Raw genomic sequence first — 21,927 nt, 5'->3', positions numbered from 1 at the left:
GGAAAAAACCCAGGGAACAATGAACCTCATGGTTTCTTGAATAACATTATAGGGCTTCCCTGGTGGCGCAGTGGTTGAGAGTCTGCCTGCCAATGCAGGGGACACGGGTTCGAGCCGTGGTCTGGGAAGATCCCACATGCCACAGAGCAACTGGGCCCGTGAGCCACAGCTACTGAGCCTGCGTGTCTGGAGCTTGTGCTCTGCAACAAGAGAGGCCACGACAGTGAGAGGCCCACGCACCGCGATGAAGAGTGGCCCCCACTTGCTGCAATAGAGAACGCCCTTGCACAGAAACGAAGACCCAACACACACACACACACACACACACACACACACACACAGACACACACAAAAAGAATCTGCCTGCCAATGCAGGGGACACGGGTTCAAGCCCTGGTCCGGGAAGATCCCACATGCTGCGGAGCAACTAAGCCCGTGCGCCACACTCCTGAGCCTGTGCTCCAGAGTCCGCGAGCCACAACTACTGAGTCCACGTGCCACAACTACTGAAGCCCGTGTGCCTAGAGCCCGTGCTCCGCAACAAGAGAAGCCACCGCAACGGGAAGCCCGCGCACCGCAATGAAGAGTAGCCCCTGCTCGCTGCAACTAGAGAAAGCCCGCGCACAGCGACGAAGACCCAATGCAGCCAAAATAAATAAATAAAATAACTTTATATTAAAAAATTGCGTTACATAGGATGAAGCTACATTTATTTCAGTAAAATCTGTAGATCAATTCACAGAATAAGATTAGATAGATAAAAATGTGGGTGGTTTGTGACTATGACAAAATTGATGGTGATGGTAGTTGAACGAGTGAAGTCATATCAGTGATGCATTTGCCCATTAGATGCTGTTCCATTGTTAATGTGGTCCTGCTGGTCAGAAAGTTCTTACAATGCTGGGGGGCCTCTGTGCGTGCACCTTTTGCCTACTAGTTCTGTCTGGTTCCCCTGGAGCCCCACACAATGAACCTGCATACACTTTTCTCACTCCCTTTGGTATTTTCTTCTCTGGGTTAAGCATCCCCAGCCATCTGCATCCCCGTTTGCCGTGGTCATTCCTGCCCCAGGATAGCATTTGTTCTAAAATGTGGGTGTCCCACATGAGGTCAGATCACCTCCTGGGATTTCTGGAAATCCTGCTTCTATGATGGAGACCTTCTTTAGCAGATGCTCGAGGACAGTCTGACCTCCTACCTGTCAGCCCGCCCCACCTCTTGATGTTTTTCTCATGAACCTCTCACCTCAGCTTTCTCATCTGTAAAATGGAGAGATAACACGTAAAGTGCTTGGCACAGTGCTTAACTATACACAGACTACTGCCGCTGCTGTCAAGTCACTTGTTTGCTGCTCATGGGTCACTGTCTCTGATTATGCCTTCTTCAATATGAACGAGGTAACTGTAACCTGAAAACTTATAGATTTGAGACTCTTGGCCTCATGGTGAAAGGACCCCTTCCCGATTTCCTTTAGCAGTTTTTACTTTCAAAAAAAAGAAAAAAAAAGGATGTTTAACATCTTTTCACTTTCGAGTTCGGTTTCTCTCTTCTCCTTTTTTCTAGGTGATGGTTGACGTTATTATTTAAAAAAATGTTACGTACATGTTTTGTAGAATAAACCAATGAAGCTGCAAGCGTCCAAAAGGTGTGTCTTGTGTTTTTAGTTGACCCACTCACTTTGTAAGTCTCTAGGGTGTTATATTTGAGACAACTTGCAGCATTTTATGTATACTTTACAGAACAAAATTATGCATACAACATATTAAACTCTTTTTAAACCACAGAGGAAGAAACTTTCTAAGTTTTAAAAAGTAGGGAAAAAGTGTGTAAAGCACTTTAAACTTAGAACTTCAAGTATCTCCACTGTTCTGTGTTCCCAGTTTATTTTTGCGGCAATAATTATTTCAGCTGCCTGTAGAATTAGCATGTTGGAGCCTTGGACTAATTCGTGCATGAGTATATTTAGAGCCTTTTACTTGATAAGAATCCCATATATCATGCCTGAGTTTGTAATTACCCAGCATGGGACCCGAATTAACATACGGTATTTAGATTCTAGGCAACAATGCCTAAGTAACAACAATGTCTAAATAAACTGGGATTACTTAAGGTCCTGGCAGAATCTCTTCCCGCCTGTTCTGTAAACTTGGGCGAGGTATGTAACCTTTCTGAGCCTCAGTTTCCTTACTTATCAAATGGGATAATTAAACCCTTTCACCTTGTAACTCACAATGCAATTTGGGCGAAACCAAAGTCCAGTGTTAACGTGGCAGTCATGGAGACTTTGAACCTTAGTACTTAGGTCAGTGCTTCAAAGTTTTTTTTTTTTTGTGGTACGTGGGCCTCTCACTGCTGCGGCCTCTCCCGTTGCGGGGCACAGGCTCCGGATGCGCAGGCTCAGCGGCCACGGCTCACGGGCCCAGCCGCTCCGCGGCATGTGGGATCCTCCCGGACCGGGGCACGAACCCGTGTCCCCTGCATCGGCCGGCGGACTCTCAACCACTGTGCCACCAGGGAAGCCCGCTTCAAAGTATTTTTGACCCTCTTGTTTGGTGTTCTCTACAATGCAGTGTGGCTTAGTTTTTAGGTACTTTTGATAATACTGAAGCACTTCCTGGGATAATTGATGAGAATGTGGAATTTCACCAAATTAGGGCTAGGAGTCCGTGCTCTCAACTTGGGAGAATCTTACCTTGCATATATTTTATGCAGGTTTTGCACATTAAGCAAGCACAGTGAAGGCCCAGCGAGGGCAACAGTGATTGCTCTCAGACCGGGGTTTTCTTTGCAGAGAAGTTAGTGGGAGCGTATCAGACGAGGCATTAGCTTAAGGAAAACATATAGAATACTTGAGACTTTTTGAATCTCTAAGATTCTCTGGTTTTTGCTTATAACCTGCAGCTGTGTTCTAGCCTCTTCCACCTCTTCCAGAGAACTTGAGGAGAATATTTTGATGTATGAACCTGTCCCTTACCTGCTCTGAAGCCCTTGTTCCAGCCTTGCCTCTCCAAGACAGAGGCCAGGTTCTAGTTCAACTAGCCTGCTTGTTGTTTTCTCTCTAAATGCCAAGTGTTGGACCTTCTGCGTGGAATGTTCCTTTCCCACCTGTGTGTACTAAAGTCCTGGTCATCTGGTTTCTATCTTGAAGGCCCCTTGTTCATAAAGTCTCCCACGGTCTTTCCTTACCCCAACCTGGCATACTTTTCCTTTTCTTGGGACTACTCTGGGAAGAACTTTGTGGCTTGACCTATGTTCAAATTACTGCCTGGGTGTTAACCTGGGGAATGTTCTTGGGTGGGTCAGTTCATGTTCTCAGAGCCTTAGAATACCTAACTTCCATGAGACAGTACAGCTGGAGCACCTAACATAGGTTCTTTCCAAGCGCTTACCTCTTGTGTTGCCCTAATGGGTTTTACATTAGCTGTTGTGTTAGAGTTTTGTTTCTGTCTTATGTTGCTTTAATAAGTTGTAGTCTTATGAGAGAAGACTATCTTTTCTTTGTTTCCCCAATAGTGCCTAGCACAATACTTTTACATAAATAGGTGTTTTGTTGCCAGTTTCCATAGAATCAAGTTGGTCTGGAGTTATTCCAGTTAAGGGAGAAAAGTGGAGAGCGCTTGTGTTCAAAAGGGCCTTCTTCTCCCTTTTCATCCTGGTATTTCTGTCTTCTCCCCATCTTTTAGCTTCCATTTTTACTTCTTTAGTACTGAGGACGTGCCAGGCTCACTTCAAAGAGTTGACTTCAAAGCCCTCTTGGCCTAGAATTGCTCGCCACTGAAGCCTATAGGAATTGTCGTCAATAGAAGACCTTGTGCTGGTTGCATTTGAGAGTTTTTCAGGACTTCTATTTTTATAATCCTTTTAAAGAGGAAGGGGGGAGGGTTTCAGAAACATCTGCTTCTTTAAAAAAAAAAATCAAACACAAGCCAGTGTGATTCCAAAAAAAGTTAAGATATCTTAAAAAAAAAAAGAAAGCTATTTTACAATTGGTGGAAAAAACAAATCTTTTTCTTTAAAAAATTACTTTTGCTGTTTTGTCCTAGTTATAAGAGCTGAGGACGGAAATAGAGTCTTAAGTGCAACGTTTTCCAAGATGGCCCAGTGGCGTTGCAGGCTCCAGAGCAGAAAACAGGGCTTGGGCCTGGCGAGACCTCACACTCAGTTCTCCTTGGAACTGTGGGTGTAGGCTGGATGAGAAGAGAAGGAGATTAGAGACCAGGGATCTCCCACCATCAACCCCTTGATGCTCTTGTTTGTTGACTTTTCGAGGCTTGCAGTGACTGACTCTTCCAGGAATGAGAAAAGGAACCTCCCAGTTTCTATGGTGGTCCCCAAATATATTTACTAAAGGCCTGCTGTGAGTCCGCACCATGCCAAGCCTCTCCAGCCTTAGTGAGTGTGTTCCTGGGTCAAGAAGCTCTCTGTGACCTGACATTTTCCCCCTGCCCAGTCATACACCCCCGCTCTACCCCTGCTTTTGCATGACTCTTTCCATCCTGGAATGCTTCTTTCCCCACTCCCAAACCCTCATGTCTTATCGGCTTGCTCACCTTGCTTACCCTTCAAGACCTTGTTTAAGGGTTAAATCTTTTATAGAGTCTTCCTCCAGTTTCCCCTCAGATGGTTGCTTTGTTCTCCACTGTGACCTTGCAAACATCAATTAGAATGTTCATTTTATTCTTTGGTAATTATCTATTTACACTCTTATCCCTGCTAATTATAAGCCCTTTGGGGGCTAGGTGAATGGCATAAACAAGTGCTATAGGAATGGAGACTCAGTTGAGGTTAGGTGATCAGGGAAAGTTTTAAGGATGATCTTGGAATCAAATCTGTAAAGATGGACACAATTTATTTGCCAAATTGGAGAGGATGGACTTAGGCAGTTAGGCTATTAGGAGACAAGGTGAAAGGTGTCTGGGAGCCTAAATGAGCCGGGCCTCGTATGCCGGTCAAGACGTCTGGCCATTTTCAGAAGGGGAATGTGATGACTAAGATGGAATTTGTCGGAAGATCTGCCCGGGTAGGAGTAAGCAGGATGCATTTAAGGGGTAGTAAGATGTGCCGGGGGCAGAGATTGAGACACAGATGTAGAGAACAAACGTATGGACACCAAGGGGGAAAGCAGCGGCGGGGGGTGGTGGTGTGATAAATTGGGCGATTGGGATTGACATGTATGCACTGATGTGTGTAAAATGGATGACTAATAAGGACCTGCTGTATAAAAAAATAAAACTCAAAAATTCCAAAAAAAAGGATATGAAAAAGAGTGTGTATATATGTATAACTGAATCACTTTGCTGTACAGTAGAAATTAACACAACATTGTAAATCAACTATACTTCAATAAAATAAATAAATTAAAAAAAAAAAAAAGTTCCAGGAAGGCCAAGTAGGGGAACGTTGGTGAGGTCTGGGAATGAGGTGACAAGGGTTTAGACCAGGCCTGCCACCTGTTTTTGCATGGCCAGAGGGTTAAGAAAATATGCTGTGACATGGGGAAGTTATATGAAATTCAGATGTCAGTATCCATCAGTAAAGTTTTGTTGGAACACAGCCAGCCGTATTCATTTGCATATTTTCTGTGGCTGCTTTCACACAAGCATGTCAGCCTTGAGTAGCTGCGACAGAGATCGTATGACCTGCAATGGCTAAAATAGTTACTATCCAGCCCTTCACAGAATAAGCTTGCCGACCCCTGGAGAACAACCAGGGTGAGTGAGACTATGAATGGAAAGTAAGGGATGGGCAGGATCAAGGGCCATTGTAGAGGGAGATGCATCATAGGAGAGTTTCTCTAAGCAGTTGCTCTTCCCCCCTTCTGTGTAACTTTATGTCTTGGTGGGAGTGCACTAGATGTGGCATTGCTAGGGCAGGGAGCAGAGGGCATGGAAAGGTACAGGGGTTGTGCTTTCACAGTGGGGGGCCTGGGTTAGTCTTAGAGTAAACCCAGACCACCTGAGTGGCTCCGAGTCTAATGTGGGTTCCTCAAGCTTAGACCAAGGACAGCTTGCCGGCTGCTGATGGGGAAGAGTGAAGCTGAGAGGCCCACCACACCTGACTGCTTGAGGGCTTCTCGCGTAACAGTTCTTCCACGAACGCAGGAGGAGTGTTGGAGGGTGAGCTGCCGTCAGGAGGCTGCCTTCCTGCCAGCTGCAGCTCCTCTAAGGTGTGTTTGTGACCTAAGCAGTTGCAGCTCTTTTTTTCTGGCTGGTGTTGACGCTTCTTTTCCCTGCCTTTGGGGATGAGAGAGGAAGCTGATGACTCCCTTTAGCTCTGAGTGAGGCGAAGGCGGGGAGGTCAACTTCCCTACTGTCCCGTGCCCGCCTGCCTGCTTGCGGGGAGGGGCACCCTCAGAGCTCGTTGAGTATGAATAGATACAAAGAAGCCTGGGTGAAAAGGGAGGCTCAAGGGGAAAGCAAAATATCCCGAGGCATGTCCCTCAGCAGGGAAAAGGCATGACTTTCACCCAGCCTTAGGAGTGCCGAATGGGCATCTCAGAAGCCGTGAGTCAGAGGCGACATGCACATCAGCGCAGGACAGACCCTGGGGACTTAAAGTCTCTTACCACTGTTAGAAAAATGGAGTCTCATTGTTAGAAGAGATGTTAGACAGGGTCTGATCTAAGCCTCTTGTTTGGCAGGTGAGAAACTTGAGCCTGAGATGGGTGTATTTACCAACGCTGGTTAGTGATGTACTTGGGTTTTTTAAAATTAATTAATTAATTTTTAGCTGTGTTGGGTCTTCATTTCTGTGCGAGGGCTTTCTCCAGTTGCGGCAAGTGGGGGCCACTCTTCATCGCGGTGCGCGGGTCTCTCACTGTCACAGCCTCTCCTGTTGCAGAGCACAGGCTCCAGACGCGCAGGCTCAGTAGTTGTGGCTCATGGGCCCAGCCGCTCTGCGGCATGTGGGATCCTCCCAGACCAGGGCTTGAACCTGTGTTCCCTGCATTGGCAGGCAGATTCCCAACCACTGCGCCACCAGGGAAGCCCCCGGTACTTGGGTTTAAGTGCAGGCCTTTTGTTATTATTATTACTAAACAATTCTTAACATTTTGAGCCTGTACCACGTGCCAGGGGCTCCACATGTACACTTACTCTTCACTGCAACCTTGGGGAGTAGCTCTTGTCCCTGTTATACAGATGAGGAAAGCGAGGCTTCAAAGGGCTCATTGCCTACCAACCAGTAACTAGAAATGGTAATCGGACCCTAGTCAGTCTCACTCCATAGGCTGAGCAGCTTCCTGTTTCCCTAGTGTTCAATCCATCCTTTATTTCTCTTCATTCATCAAGGTGTACTGAGTGCCCTGGAGAAGTCGGGAGGGTACTGGGCTATGTGAGGACGGGTGGGGGCCCCATCTTGGTTTTGGTCAAGCCAACGGGAATGCCAAAGGCTAGCCAAAGATCCCGTCTTCTGTGAAGCTGCCTGTGACCCCCCAAGCAGAGTTGATTTCTCCCACCTTTGAGCTCCCTCTTTTTTTAAAAAAAAAATTTATTTATTAATTTCGTTATTTTGGGCTGTGTTGAGTCCTCGCCGCGGCGCGCGGGCCCCTTACCGCGGCGGCCCCCCCTGCCGTGGAGCACGGGCTCCAGGCGCACGGGCCTCAGCAGTTGCGGCACAGCGGGCTCAGCACTTGTGGCTCACGGGCTCCAGAGCTCAGGCTCAGTAGCCGTGGCGCACGGGCCCAGTTGCTCCGCGGCATGTGGGATCTTCCCGGACCAGGGCTCGAACCCGTGTCCCCTGCATTGGCAGGCGGATCCCCAACGCCTGTGCCACCAGGGAAGCCCTGAGCTCCCTCTTCATGCTCTGTCTTCAGCACATCACACTCTATTGTGACTCCCTTGGAAGCTCAGATTAGGAGCATGTGCACTTATCTTTGTATTCCTAGTCACGGGCCCTTGGCAAATGTTGAGTCAGTGAATGAATACGGACCAGGCTCAAACTTTATTTTGCAAAAGAATCACTTGAGGAGCTTGTGGAAGATTCACACTCCTGAGTTCTACCCCCGCTGGTGATTACTGCTAGGTCTGTGGTGTGAACCCAGATTCTGAATTTCCCTGAAGCACCAGGTGTTCCAGATGCGGGTGGTCTGCAAGACACGCTTGGAGCAGCTCTGGCACAGGTGCTGAGCCTTCTGGAAGAAAGGAACCAAACGCTAAAAATAGCACGCCATTCATTTGATTTTGCTGAGATGCCAAGAGCCCTCTCCTGCCAGTGACAGGTCCGGATGTGGGCCAGTTCTCAGCCCAGGGAAAATGAACAGTGTCTTCTCCGTGGTGCGCAGAACAGTCTGAGTCAGGGGAGTGCGCCGGCCAGTCAGGCAGCAGGGAGCTTCTATTTCTTTTTTAAACCTTGGTGGGAACCGTGCTGGCAAGGCAGACTGGGGGGAGAGGACGTTCGATGTGGGGCTTGGGGTTGGCCGACTTTGCAGGGCTGGCTGTACTTTGGGTGGCTGCCGAGGGCCACTGCTATATATGCCCCTTTCCTCTTGAAATAGTCACTTCCCCAGCTGGGTTATGTGTTGGTTGGCTGCCACAAATGTGTGGCTGTTATTCAAGGGGGCCTCCTGGGATGTTAAAAAGAGAGAATTGGGCCGGGCTGCAGCCAGGGCTTCGCGGGAAGACAAGAGAGCTGGCTTTGGCCCCTTTGACTCATTGTGAGATTCAGAGGAGTGGCTTCTGGGTCCTGGGCCTGCTTTTCCATCTGTAAAATGTGTGGGGTGAAGGGGCAGAGTAATAAAGCTTGTTTCTTCTCCTAAAAGGGATGTTTTATGGCCAAGATTGAACACAGGGCTCTGTTGTTAATCTGATGCAATTGGTGAAGGCTCAGGAAGCTTGAATTTTGGAGTTAACCCTTTAGTCGGTATCGTGCTGATGACAGTGTCTAGAACAGAAGCTTCAGAAGGGCAGGGCCTTGGTCTTTCTTCTTCATCTCTGTACCCCCACTGCTTAGAACTGGGCCTGGCACACAGTAGGTCGCCATGAATGTTTGTAGAGCTAATGGCTCCGAATATGGGTGCCTACTAAGTGCCAGGCGCCATCTCTCTGTCTCCTTTATAGGTTCAACTTGCTGTTTGAGAAGGGGGATTATGACAAGCCAGGGTATTTTTGGAGGAAGAAGCTAAGCTTCTGTCTTTGTTTTAAATGGCTCATCCCTTTTCTCTTCCTTACACGAAGGAATATCAGAGGTTAAGGAAATGGCAACAGTCTGTATAGTACAATGAACTGTGCAGAGGAGTCAGGGGACATAGGTTCAAGTTCTGAGTTTGTTATGTAATAGGCACGTTACTTATTAACTTCTCCCAGGCTCAGTTTCCTCATCTGATAAAGAGGTGAATAGTACCCACCCCAGGTCACCTCTCAAGGAGTCACGTGAGGCTCATGCAAGACAGTGAATGTGCTGTACAGTCAAGGGGTGGCCAGAGGGATATGTGTGTAAGCAGGGAGGGCGTGGTCAGCCCATAGGAGGGACGGAAGCCTCTGAGTGAGGTGACTTCTGAGGTTTACCCCTCCTAGAGCAATTGCAAAGGAATCCAGCTTCAATGGTGAGCTCTCAACTCTTCTAGGGCAGGTCAGCACCACTCCCCACCCCCCGCCCCCGCCCATGTCCACAAGTATTTTGGTATCAAAAAAAGAGAAACAACCCATATTTTATTGTGATACCCTTAAATTAGCAAATCCCGGGGTTCGCTGATTTAGGCTTCCCAGGGAAACCACACGCCCATGTGCACATGTCTGGTGCAGTGCTTCATTCTTCACTAGCACTTACCATTACCTGACATTATTGTGTGCATTTACTTATTTATTTGTGTACGGTCTGCCTTCCCCATGAGAGTGTGAGCTGCACTAGGGCAGGGCTTTGTTCACTGCGGAATTCCCAGCACCTGGAACACATGTAGTGGGTGCCCAGTAAATATTTGTGGAATGAATGAATGAATACGTATATTCATTGGGTGTGAGCTTCTTTACCAATGTTTCTCAAAGAGTGGTCCTGGGAATTCTGGGCGTTCCTGAGACCCTTTCAGTGGATCTGCAAGGTCAAAACTGTTTCCAGAATAATAGGAAACTGTTGTCTTCTCACTCATTCTCTCCTGAGTACAAATCTCAGTGAACCAGTACTTTGCAAGTAACCAATGCACAAAGGTGCAAAGCCACGCAGGCTAAGAAGAGCCATGCAAAGTGCAGTGAATACAAAGAGCAATGGATTTTCATGTAACAGAATATGAAAAGTCACTGACATAGTTTCAGGTTCCGCATTGCAGCTGACTTTTAAAAAACTACCTACCCCTGATCCAGTTTTGGTGTAGTATCAAAGAAAAATTCCACAATTACTGAAAAGGCCAAGAAAACACTGTCTTTCCCAACTATATGTTTGTGTGAGGCCAGGATTTCTTCCTGTACTTCAGCCCCCAAAACCATATTGTAATAGAGTGAATGCAGAAGCACCCATGAGAATCCAGGTCCTCTTATGCAGCCAGACGTGAAAGAGACTTGTGAAAATCACTCCTCACGAATTTTTATTTTTTGTATTGGAAAATACCGTTTCCATAAAGATTTTTTTTTTAAAACAGGTAATAGATTTATTATAAACAAAATCTCTTTGGGGTCATTAATAATTCTTAAAATCATAAAGCCATCCTGAGACCAAACAGTTTAAGAAGCACTGGTCCAGACGGAGCCCCCGTGGTCCATGGAAGGGACTGTGTTGATCCTGTAGCTCATACAGAGATGCTTGTCCAGGTGGGTGATTGGGGTTTATCGAGCATCCCCTATGGCAGGGGTGCCTCTCTGAATGATATGTTTGCCTTCCAGCAGAATGGCTTTGGGGAAGTTTGTCTCTCTGGGCCTTGCTTTTCTCCTTTGTTGAAAACTGGGCTTGGGGGCTGGGATCAGGTAGAAGATACCGTGTTGGGTCTCCTTCAGCTTTTTCTTTGTGTTAGCTCTGCCCACCCCTGTCGAAGAGATGCGTGGGAATTGAAACAGGGAGAGACGATTTCAGGGAAAAGAGGAGACTTAAAGCTGAGCAAGCTTTGCCTGTGAGACAGGGAAGGCTTCAGACAGGACCATTGCTTCCTCCAGATGGGCAAACAGGCTTTCTGTTTGAGACCTGAGTCACGTTACCTGGGTGGATGTTCAGTTACTTTGATTCTGGTTTCCAGCCTGTCTCCAACCTGTAGCCTGGAGTATTTTGTCCTCTTCACTTCACGACCTCACCTGGGGCCTTTCCTGGGATTTATAGAGCAACTGAGGTCAGTGGCCTGGGACCACCTGGCCTCCTCGACTGGCCAGCTAGTGTTCAGGAAGACGCTGAACGTGTGTGTGTATTTTCATTGCTCCTCTATAACTTCCTGCTGCTCTTCTCAGGGCACCAGTGCTTTTTAAAAGAGGCTGTGTGTGCGTTTCTCCATGTTGAGCCGTGAAATACGTTGAAATATATTTTGTTCAATCTGAAAATATTTCCTTATCATTGTGCCCCTGGAGAACTGCACACCTTGATAGAAAATGGGCAAAAATTGGATATGGAGAATTAAATGAACCAATGCATGCAAAGCACCAGACATCTTGCCTGCCTCAACGACAGCAACAATAAAATTAAAGTAAACAATAAAATAAAAACAGCAACAATAAAATTAAAGTAATACATTATTACGGTCAGTACTCTTTTAGCAATCTTGGTAATTGACTTCTGCAGCTCACATTATATCAGTTTATTCAGCAACTAAGATGCATTGAGTTCTTCCAGCTTGCCAGGCAAAGCAATTAATTTTATGCCCTAAGATTAAAGTATTTCCTTTTGTGAGATAAGATTGACACTAGGTGGTAAATATCCTGTGGCAAAGTAAAAAGTTGTGACTCTTGGGTTGACCCTTAATGTTTCATGTGTTTAATGTTTGAAACTGCATTGATCTGTGAAATCCCAAACTCTGGGAGCTAAATCCATACAGTGTCAGCGCTAGAAGGGACCTTAGAAACCAGGCAAGGAATGTTCTCCTCATTTTACAAGTAAGGAACCTGAGACTCAGAGAAAGCATGTGACTTGCCCAAGGTCACACAGCAAATCTGAGGTGAGTCGGGGCTAAAACCCAGTGAGGATGGCTAGGAATACCGGTTTTGAGTTAATAACCACATCTGTCTTCAAATTCTGCCTCTGCCACTTATGAGCTGATCTCTTATCTGTGAAATTGGGATATCTACCCAAGGAGTTAACACGCAGATTTAATGAGATGATTGGGTTTAGGAGAGATTCTTGGGTCAAAAGCAAAGGAAACCCTCTTCTCTTTGCCTCCCCTCCCCTCCCCTCATTAGTAAACAGGTTCTTATGAAATGTCAGAGTTTTGTTTTTAGCATGGCTCCTGCATTTGGTACTTGTGATTCTAAGTAGTATCAACTGCTCCTTGTGATGGTCTCACACCCCTCTTGATGACCTTTCTCTTCAACCGTGGAACGATTTCAAAGATCTGATTTGAGCCCCCTGCCCCGAGTCCCAGGCACAGGCCCTAGGAGGATGGGATAAAAACAGTTTGCCCAGGGTTCCCACGCAGCTTGGGCACTCATTCCTTTCTTGAGAGGACCTGCCTCCCTCTTCTAAGATCATTGACGAACATTTTCTGTCTCATCTGGGGCACTGCAAGGCAGCATTTTAATAAAGATACCACAGAGTAGCAAGCATGCAGAAATTCTCATGACATACTGTCAGATTTAAAGACCAAAGAACATCCCATGCTCCTTCCTGAAGCCTTGTAATAACTGACATAAATTATCTGTGGGAATGGAATGGCCCTGGCCTCAGCCGAGCTGTACCATGCTCTCCTAGTGACAGTTTAGTGACTCCATATGTTCACAGATGAAGGAAGCATGGTGACTTGGCAAATGGCCCCATGTGCCCCTGGCTTGCTGCCTCAGGCTCCTCCTAGAGACCTGGGCCAAGTGATGTTTGAAAAATGCCCACCTTTGCTCTTGGCGTTCAGTGGGTCCCCCATAGGCCGTGGTCATCGCAGCCGGGACTCCTGATCTAGACAGTCCTGAGGTCTTCTCTCTACACGTCATTTGAGCGTCGTGGTCTTAAGTCACTTGTGGATGAATTAGATGCCTGTGACAGGCCCATCTGTGCACAAGGGCAGGAATCACATGTGGCTTCTATACTAAGGGTTGTTATGCTTGGCTTGGGGGTGATGCAGTTTCCATCCTGGTGTGTCATATTAAGAAAATTTATGTTGTGTTGGCGTCAGCCACATCAGCCGATGTGCTTTGCTTTAGTAACTTTATGAAGGGTTTAGCATCTATTATTTATTCAGGTAACGCACAGTGTCTCTTAGTTTAGGTGCTGCCCTGTTTGTCGTCCCTGATCAGTGTGCTGTGTGGCCAGGAGGGCTGTCGCCTGTGTTTGAGACCATTTTGAACATTTTCATTTTGGTTGTTATTATCCCCAACTGTGTGTTACATGGAATTAAAACCCCTTTTTAAAAAAAAAATGTATTGATAAAAGGAAGCCATGCCCTGTGTGGAAATGATGTCAAGTGCAGAAACGTATTGAAAAAAAAGTTGCCTGTAACTGACTACCTGAGGAGACCACTCTTGATGATTTGGTGTGTGTCTTCTCAGTATTTTTTTTTTTAATGCAATAGGATACTTTAGTTGATGTCATACTGTACACATATAAATTCTTAAACAGAGAGGATACATTTAATTCAGAGGGCTGTCGTGAGGGTTTAATTAGATAAAAATTTGAAATGCTTAGCACAGGCCTGGCATCTAGCCATCTTCAGTAAATGAAAGGAATTTTCATAGGGGATGTTGAACAGAGGGGCTCTAGGCCTGGTTCTGTCACATCCTAGCTCTCAGGCCTTGTTCCAGCCACCGGAGTACAGAAGCTTCATTTCCCCATCTGGGAAATGGGGCTAATCATAGTGTACCCCCAGATATCACATATTAGATCCTTGGAGCAGTGCTGCCTTACAGCCGGCTCACAATAAATACTGGCTGTTATTATTCAAGAGAAATGTGGGAAAACACGTTTTTCAACAAAGTAGGTGTTCGATCCCCTCCTCTGTACTCACCTGGTCTTAGTGGGTCAAGGAGACTCTTGAATTCGCAGCCAGTTGAACAGCCCAGTGTCAGCTGGGAGCTGCCCTTGAGGGCAGACACAACGAATCACTACCTCTGTATCCCGCGCCCGCCTGCCGACCTGGACCCGGGCCTACCTGGGCCGTCTTTAGCTAATGAACGGAGGCTCACAGCCTCGGATGCTCTGCATCTTCCTCTTCTTCCTGACACACCCTTTCGTCTCCTCCATCCACTTGTTACCCAGGCTCAGGGAGGAAGTGAAGGTGGTCTCTCCTTCCCAAACCCCGGCCCACACTGGCTTCCCTTCTTGAAGCTCCTGGCACCTAATCAGAGACTGGCCGGCTGGCTTTTACTTTGGCCTTGCCTCCTCAGGTCACCCATCAGGAGAAGGCTTTGGTGTCTTGTCCCTGACCGGAGCCGGCACAGCGGCCTCCGCAGAGACAGGTCTGAGCCTCCGGGGTGGCCTTGTCAACCCCCATGTCCTCACTGAGCACAAGTGGTGCGTACTGGCACCCAGACCCACCCTGACCCGCCTGGCCCGGCAGGTGGTTTTCCTGAGGACCAGAGTGTTGCCATTGCTTCTGATCCATCACACGGTGATGTCCCGAAGTCAGTTCCCATGGCCAGGGTTGCTCCACGTGGCATGGTCTGGGGCTCAGCTTGCCCGGCTGGGTTTCCTCGGGTGCCCACGTCCTGGAGCTGTCAGTCCTGCCGCCTGGGCTCAGCTTGGCTGTGGGTGTGTGGCTGGTGCTTTGTGTTTTGAGTGAAGTCTCTGTCTTTGCTGATGCATTCTCCCCAGGTCTTCCAGCACTTGAGGGAACCCGCCCAGTCTGCCCCACTCTCGAGGGTGAGTGTGTGTGGGCCGTGGTGAATGGTGAAGTGCTTCCCCAGCCAGAGGCTGCTCGTGAGACCACATTCTGAAAGCTGACATGAAGGACTCGGGGAGAGCGTTTACCTGTTTGCCTTGGAGGATTTTTTCAACCTGCAGTTAAACAAAATCCTCCTTGATATAAAGTGGGAGGATGTGGGCTCTGAGTGGACTGGTCATGCCTGGAGGAGGAAAGAGGGCCTGGAGAAAATATCCCACAGGCTGCAGGCTAATCGTATGGTCTTGGACAATTCCCTTTCTGTGTTTGAACCTCAATTTCCCAATATGTAAAATGGAGATAAGAGCATACCTTATCTCATAGGAGCGGTATTAGGATGACTTGTGACGTGGGAAAGTTTCCTGGCATATAGGGAGAACTCAGTAGATGACTGCTGTTGCCATAATATTATTGTCATTATCATAAATTTGCATTTCTATGCCTTCCGCATGAGGAGTTCAGTGTGTGTGTATTTAAAAGGTTAGGCTACAAAATAAAACTCTTTCCAAACCTCAGGGCAGGATGGGGCTTGTTTAGGTGACTCCATAGCAGTGTTTGGTGATGAGGGGAAAGCCACAGACCCCGTTCACGTCTTAAAGGCAGGTCTCCACTGGCCTCCTCTAAGCGAAAAACATAGTTGTTCACGTGACTTTTTTTCCCTTTCTGCTCCAGATTTGACCTTTCATTCCTTCAGGTGATTGAAAAATTTCTGAAAGACACCTGCTTCCTTAGGATTGGTGTCAAGGCAAGGCCAAGTGAGCCAGCCAGGTGAAGTGTGCTCCAAGAGACCCCGCTGTTTGCTCAGGGTAGTTTTTTCAATCCGTGGGTGATGTCCCCTCCCCCAGTCACAAGAAAGGGCAAAGCTTGTTTTCTGGTGCTCGGGGTGGGCAGAGGTTGCTGAGGGTAGGAGTGGAGCCTGAAGAACTGCTGCTGGTCTGTGCGGTAGAATTGAATCTCCTGTGTGAAATGTGTAGATTGTAGTCTTTGGCAGCCCAACAGCATTATTTCCGGATTCCCCTGGGTGCTGTTCGGAAATGCAGGTGCTTCTAGCCACTGCCGAGGGAGACAGAGGTAGTTGCCAAAGTGATCAGAGTGGCCGCTAAGGTCTGCAAAACTGTCTTAAATGTGTACTTTTGCAGACAGGAAAACTCTGAAGTCTGCCAAGGGCAGGTATATGCCATCTCATTGGATCTTTGAACAATTCTGTGAAGTTGGAAGGCAGGGGTGACAATATCATTTTTTTTTTTTACATCTTTATTGGAATATAATTGCTTTACAGTGGTGTGTTAGCTTCTGCTTTATAACAAAGTGAATCAGTTATACATATACATATGTTCCCATATCTCTTCCCTCTTGCGTCTCCCTCCCTCCCACCTTCCCTATCCCACCCCTGACAATATCATTTTATGGACAAAGGAACAGAGGCCCAAACAAGGTGAGGTGTCTTGACTCCAGGGATGGAATAGGTAGTTAGATCCAGGACTCCAGACCCACAGAAATAGTTTCCCCTTTCCTTTCGATCAGTTCTGGGGTGGGAGGGTGGCCTCTGCTGTGATCTGTTCCCAGCAGCCTCCTGCAATATCCCGCTGTGATCTCATCAGGCAGCCACTTGATCTAACCAACTAGCCAGCTAGCCACCTCCAGCCAGCTCCTGACTCCCCTGATCCTCTTTCTCTCCTCCCTCCCCTTCTCGCTCACTCTCCTTCCTTTCTCACGTCCCTTTCTATCACTCTTTCTTCCTTTCTCTCTCTCTTTCCTTCAAGGCCAGTGATGGTCCTCAGGACCTCCCCACCCCAACCCTGCACACAGGCTGAGGCCCTACCCTGGCTATAAACTTGCCCCTTAATTTTTATTTATTTACTTATTTACTTTTAAAATAAATTTATTTATTTACTTTTGGCTGCGTTGGGTCTTTGTTGCTGTGTGCGGGCTTTCTCTAATTGTTGCGAGCAGGGGCTACTCTTCGTTGCGGTGCACGGGCTTCTCACTGCGGTGGCTTCTCTTGTTGCAGAGCAGGGGCTCTAGGCGTGCGGGCTTCAGTAGTTGCAGCACGTGGGCTCAGTAGTTGTGGCTCGCGGGCTTAGCTGCTCCGAGGCATGTGGGATCTTCCCGGACCAGGGCTCGAACCCATGTCCCCTGCACTGGCAGGCGGATCCTTAGCCACTGCGCCACCAGGGAAGTCCCAAAGCTTGTCCCTTTAACTCCTAGTTAGGAAGACCTGTTAAACCTTGCAGATGGTGGCTGTTAGGAGAGAGTTTTAGATTTTCTCTGCTTCGACAAGATATCAACCACTTGTATACTTCTTAGTAACAAATTATGGGCAGTATTTCTCACGATGGAGGGCCACCCGCCTTTCTGTTGCCACCTTGTCAACTGAGACCCTCTCTCCCAGAAGCTAATGGTTAGCTGCCAGTCAGATAAAGCAGTTGGTTCTGAAGTGTCCGTGGATGTGCATGGGTCAATTTATGGTGATCAGCATTAAACGGCCGAGCGCGTTACTCTGGTAATACAGACCTTGGTATACTTCGCTTACGTTTCCAGCCTGGAGGTATTTACTGGGCACCTCATGTGCGCTAGGCACTCAGAGGGGAGCAAAGGAACTGACAAGGTGTGTTCCTTAACTTACACTGTGGTTGGGGAAATGAGGCAAACACCGGATACCCACAGGCTGGTGGCGAAGTGAGGCCTTGAGCACAGTGGAAAGGACGCTGGCCAAGGGTGAGGAGGTCTGGGTTTGTCTTCCGGTTCTGGCCTCCCACCTGGCAGTGCTACTTCTCTAGTTCTTCATCTGTGTAACTGGAGCAATGCCTGGCCTCTAGTGATCGTCTGATAAATGTTGGCTGCTGTCAGCCTCATTGATGATGGTGACCGTGAATTGTGTCAGTAGTTTAATCATTGTTATCATGTAATATTTGATAATTTCAAAGAGTATAGTTGAGTTACAAGTATAAGAATAAAGTGTACACCTGTGAATCCACCACCCGATTAGTTCATTTACCTGTGTTCCTTTTGAGCCCATCACGGGCCTACACCACAACCAGGTCACCACTATCCTGAATTATGTTGATCACTTTTCAACATTAAAAAAACATGTAAACATATACATGCATATACCTAAGCAACGTTTTTAGTTTTGCTTGTTAATGGTCTGTCTCACACAGTTTTCTACGACTTGCTTTTTCACTCAGTTTTGTCTTCCTGATGTTCATCCGTACTGTGTTTGTCGCAGTTAATTCAGTTTTACAGGCGTAAACTGTTGATCGGTGTGTTGTTCTGCAATTATTTATCCATTCTCCTGAATGATGGGTCTTTGGCTTTTGCCACCTTTTTGGGTTATTGCACGTGATAACTGCTGTGAACATTCCTGCTCATGTCTCCTGGTTCACGTGCAGTGAGGATTTCCGTGTGGCTCATTCCTCTGCCCGGAATTGCTGGGTCTTAAAGAACACTGCTCATTCCTATGAGTGGCATTACTATGATGACGTTTGACTTGACAGAAGTGCCAAATAGTTTTTCGGGGTGATTGTGTTCAACGTCCTCTCCCGTCAGCACACTGTAAGTGGTCCTGTTGCTCCATGGCATCTCTATCACTGGATACTATCAGAGTTCTTAATTTTTGCAGATCCAGTGGGTGTAAATGATGTACTTTTGTGGTGTCGATCTGAGCAGCTATTTCTGTCTTTGTTGGTCACTTGTATTTCTTCTGTGAAATGTTGTTCAGGTCGTCCAGTCATTTCTTTCTGTTGGGTTATTTGCTTTATCTTTTTGATTTACTGGAGCTCTTTATGTATTCTGAGGATCAACTCTCTGTTGGCTATATGCATTGTATCTTCTCTTAGTTTGTGGCTGTCTTCACTTCCTTTAAGATATCTTTTCAGGAACTGAAGTTCTCAGTTTTAACAGCGTCCGATTTATAATCAGTCACTTTTTTATGGTTATGCTTTTGGGTTTTGTTTAGGAAATGTTTCCTTATTATACAGTTATAAAGATATTCTCCTATTTTATTCTAAAAGTTTCAGGGTCTTGCCCCTCCCAGTTACGTCTCTAATCTGTTTAGAAGTGATTTTGGTGTATGGTATGATGGTAGAGATTCAGTTCCACAGTTTTCCATGTAGACACCAAATTTTCCAGCTCCATTTGATGAATTCTTCCTTCTTGTCAATGATCTTCACTGCCACGTGAGCTGTATAACAAGGTTCCATAGGTGGGTGGGTTTGCCCCTGGGTACTTTACTCTGTTTCATTGGTCAGTGTGTCTGTTTCTGTCCCAGCACCACGCTGTGTTAATTACTATTAGTGTCATACTGAGTCTTGACAGGTGGTAGAGAAAGCCACTCCACCTAATTCTTCAGGAGATCTTGGCAGTTCCTGGCTTTTTGCACTTCCACGTATGTTTTAGGACCATCTTTGTGAAAAAACGCACCTCATTGGGATTTTGGTTGGGACTGCATTGAATCAAGAATCAACTTGGGGCTTCCCTGGTGGCGCAGTGGTTGAGAGTCCGCCTGCCGATGCAGGGGACATGGGTTCGTGCCCCGGTCCGGGAGGATCCCACATAACGCGGAGCGGCTGGGCCCGTGAGCCATGGCCGCTGAGCCTGCGCGTCCGGAGCCTGTGCTCCGCAACGGGAGAGGCCCCAACAGTGAGAGGCCCGCGTGAAAAGAATCAACTTGATAAGAATTGACATCTTCCAATATTGAGTCTTCAGTTGAGTCTTCTTCAAGAACATGGTGTACCTCTCCTCTTTGAAGTCTTTTAATAAAGTTTGTTAATTATCTCCATACAGAGCTTCCATATCTTTTATTAGATGCAGTCCTAGATTCCTCAGGTTTTTATTGTTATTGTAAAGGCTAATTTAAAAAAATCACCTCTTCTCTTTCTGGCTGTATATGGAAACACATTTGATTTAGTAACTGCTAAATTAAATTCTCTGATTATTTCTAATAATGTGTCTGGATTTAAATATACAACCAATCTTATTATCTCATTTTCTGTAAGGAATGAGAATTTTATTTCTTCTTTTCCACTTCTTATCTATTTTATTTGTTTATTATGTATTTATTTATTTTTGGCCACGTTGGGTCTTCGTTGCTGCGTGCGGGCTTTCTCTAGTTGCGGCGAGCGGGAGCTACTCCTCGTTGCAGTGCGCAGGCTTCTCATTGCGGTGGCTTCTTGTTGTGGAGCACGGGCTCTAGGCGCTCGGGCTTCAGTAGTTGTGGCATGTGGGCTCAGTAGTTGTGGTGCACGGGCTTAGTTGTTGCGCGGCATGTGGGATCTTCCCAGACCAGGACTCGAACCTGTGTCCCCTGCATTGGCAGGCGTATTCTTAACCACTGCGCCACCAGGGAAGTCCCTTATCTAATTATTTTATTTTCTTGTCTGTTATATAAACTGAAGCGGTAACAGTGAGCATCCTTGGTCTTAGGCTTGATTCCCCCCCACCCCCCAGGTTTATTGAGGTATAGCTAACAATTCATGTCTTGGTGTTGGTTTTAAAGAGAATCCTCCTCAGTTTGACCTGGGTTCAGAATGATGCCTGCCACTATTGAGTTAAGAAAGTTCCTTTCTAGTCTGAATTTGCTAAGAACTTTTCTTGTATGAGTGTTGAATATTATCACATGCTTTTTCTGTATCTATTGAGATAAACTTTTTTTTAAACTTGATGCTGTAATAAATGACATATATTTTCTATTTCTAAACCACTGTTGCATTTCTGGAATAAATCAACTTGGTTGTGATACATTGCTGGATTCATCTTTACTAATATTTTGTTTGGGATTGTTTGCATCTATGTTCATATATAACTTTGACCTGTAATTTTCCTTTCTCATTTTGTCCTTGTCTGCCTTAGTATCAAGATTACATTGGCTTCAGAGAATCAGGGAATGTTCCTTCTTTAAATCCTTTAGTAGAGTTTGTATAAAATTAGAATATAGATGAGTAATTTAAAACTCTCCCAAGGAAACATTTTGTGAAATGTTTCAGGAGTTCTGTTAAATGTTTGGTTCAAATTAAAAAATATTATTTTTTATTATTTACACAATACTTTATTTTAACTTTTTTTTTTTTTGCGGTACGCAGGCCTCTCACTGTTGTGCCCTCTCCCCGTTGCGGAGCACAGGCTCCGGACGCGCAGGCTCAGCGGCCATGGCTCACGGGCCCAGCTGCTCTGGGGCATGTGGGATCTTCCTGGACCGGGGCACGAACCCGTGTCCCCTGCATAGGCAGGTGGACTCTCAACCACTGCGCCACCAGGGAAGCCCCTGTATTTTATACTTGAAAGTTGCTAAGAGAGTAGATCTCAAGTGTTCTTACTCCTCCCCACCAAAGTAACTATGTGAGGTAATCGATGTATTAACTTACCTTAATGTGGTAATACTTTTGCAATATATACATATATCAAAGCACCACGTTGTACACCTTAAAGTTACACAATGCTGTATGTCAATTATATCTCAATAAAGCTGGGAAAAAATGAAAAACTTTCAACATTGGACGCTACTTGTGCTCCTTTGTACTGCCAGCTTAACTTTTTTTTTTTTTTTTATGATGCCCTTAGGAGTAAAACCTCTGCTCTCTGTTTAATTGAGATGAATTGTTAAACTTTCACTATTTGCAGCTACACAGCTCTGTGAATCAGAATTTTATTGATTTTTGTGCAACTGAATGAAACCCATAAATGGATGAGATGTAACACATTATTTCAGATTTTTTGTGTTTGCCCAAGTTGCCGTTTAAAAATAAAAATAGATTGATGTTCCATAATAAGTAAATGATATAAATGTGAACTTTAAAAAAAGACTTACTGGGCTTCCGTGGTGGCGCAGTGGTTAAGAGTCCGCCTGCTGATGCAGGGGACACGGGTTCGTGCCCCAGTCCGGGAAGATCCCACATGCCGCAGAGCGGCTGGGCCCGTGAGCCATGGCCGCTGGGCCTGCGCGTCCGGAGCCTATGCTCCGCAACGGGAGAGGCCACAACAGTGAGAGGCCCGCGTACTGCAAA

General features: G+C 46.4%; 1 protein-coding gene across 3 annotated transcripts in view; it reads left to right on the top strand.

Annotated features, from left to right (window-relative positions):
- PTPRJ (protein tyrosine phosphatase receptor type J) overlaps positions 1–21,927 on the top strand; it is a 109,181-nt gene that overhangs the window by 14,556 nt on the left and 72,698 nt on the right. The window lies entirely within an intron of this gene.

Source organism: Neophocaena asiaeorientalis, unplaced genomic scaffold (genome assembly GCF_003031525.2).
Source record: "Neophocaena asiaeorientalis asiaeorientalis breed wild unplaced genomic scaffold, Neophocaena_asiaeorientalis_V1.1 scaffold43, whole genome shotgun sequence".
NCBI lineage: Eukaryota > Metazoa > Chordata > Mammalia > Artiodactyla > Phocoenidae > Neophocaena > Neophocaena asiaeorientalis.
The sequence above is the reverse complement of the archived record's forward strand: the minus strand, read 5'-3'. Positions and strand labels throughout refer to the sequence as shown.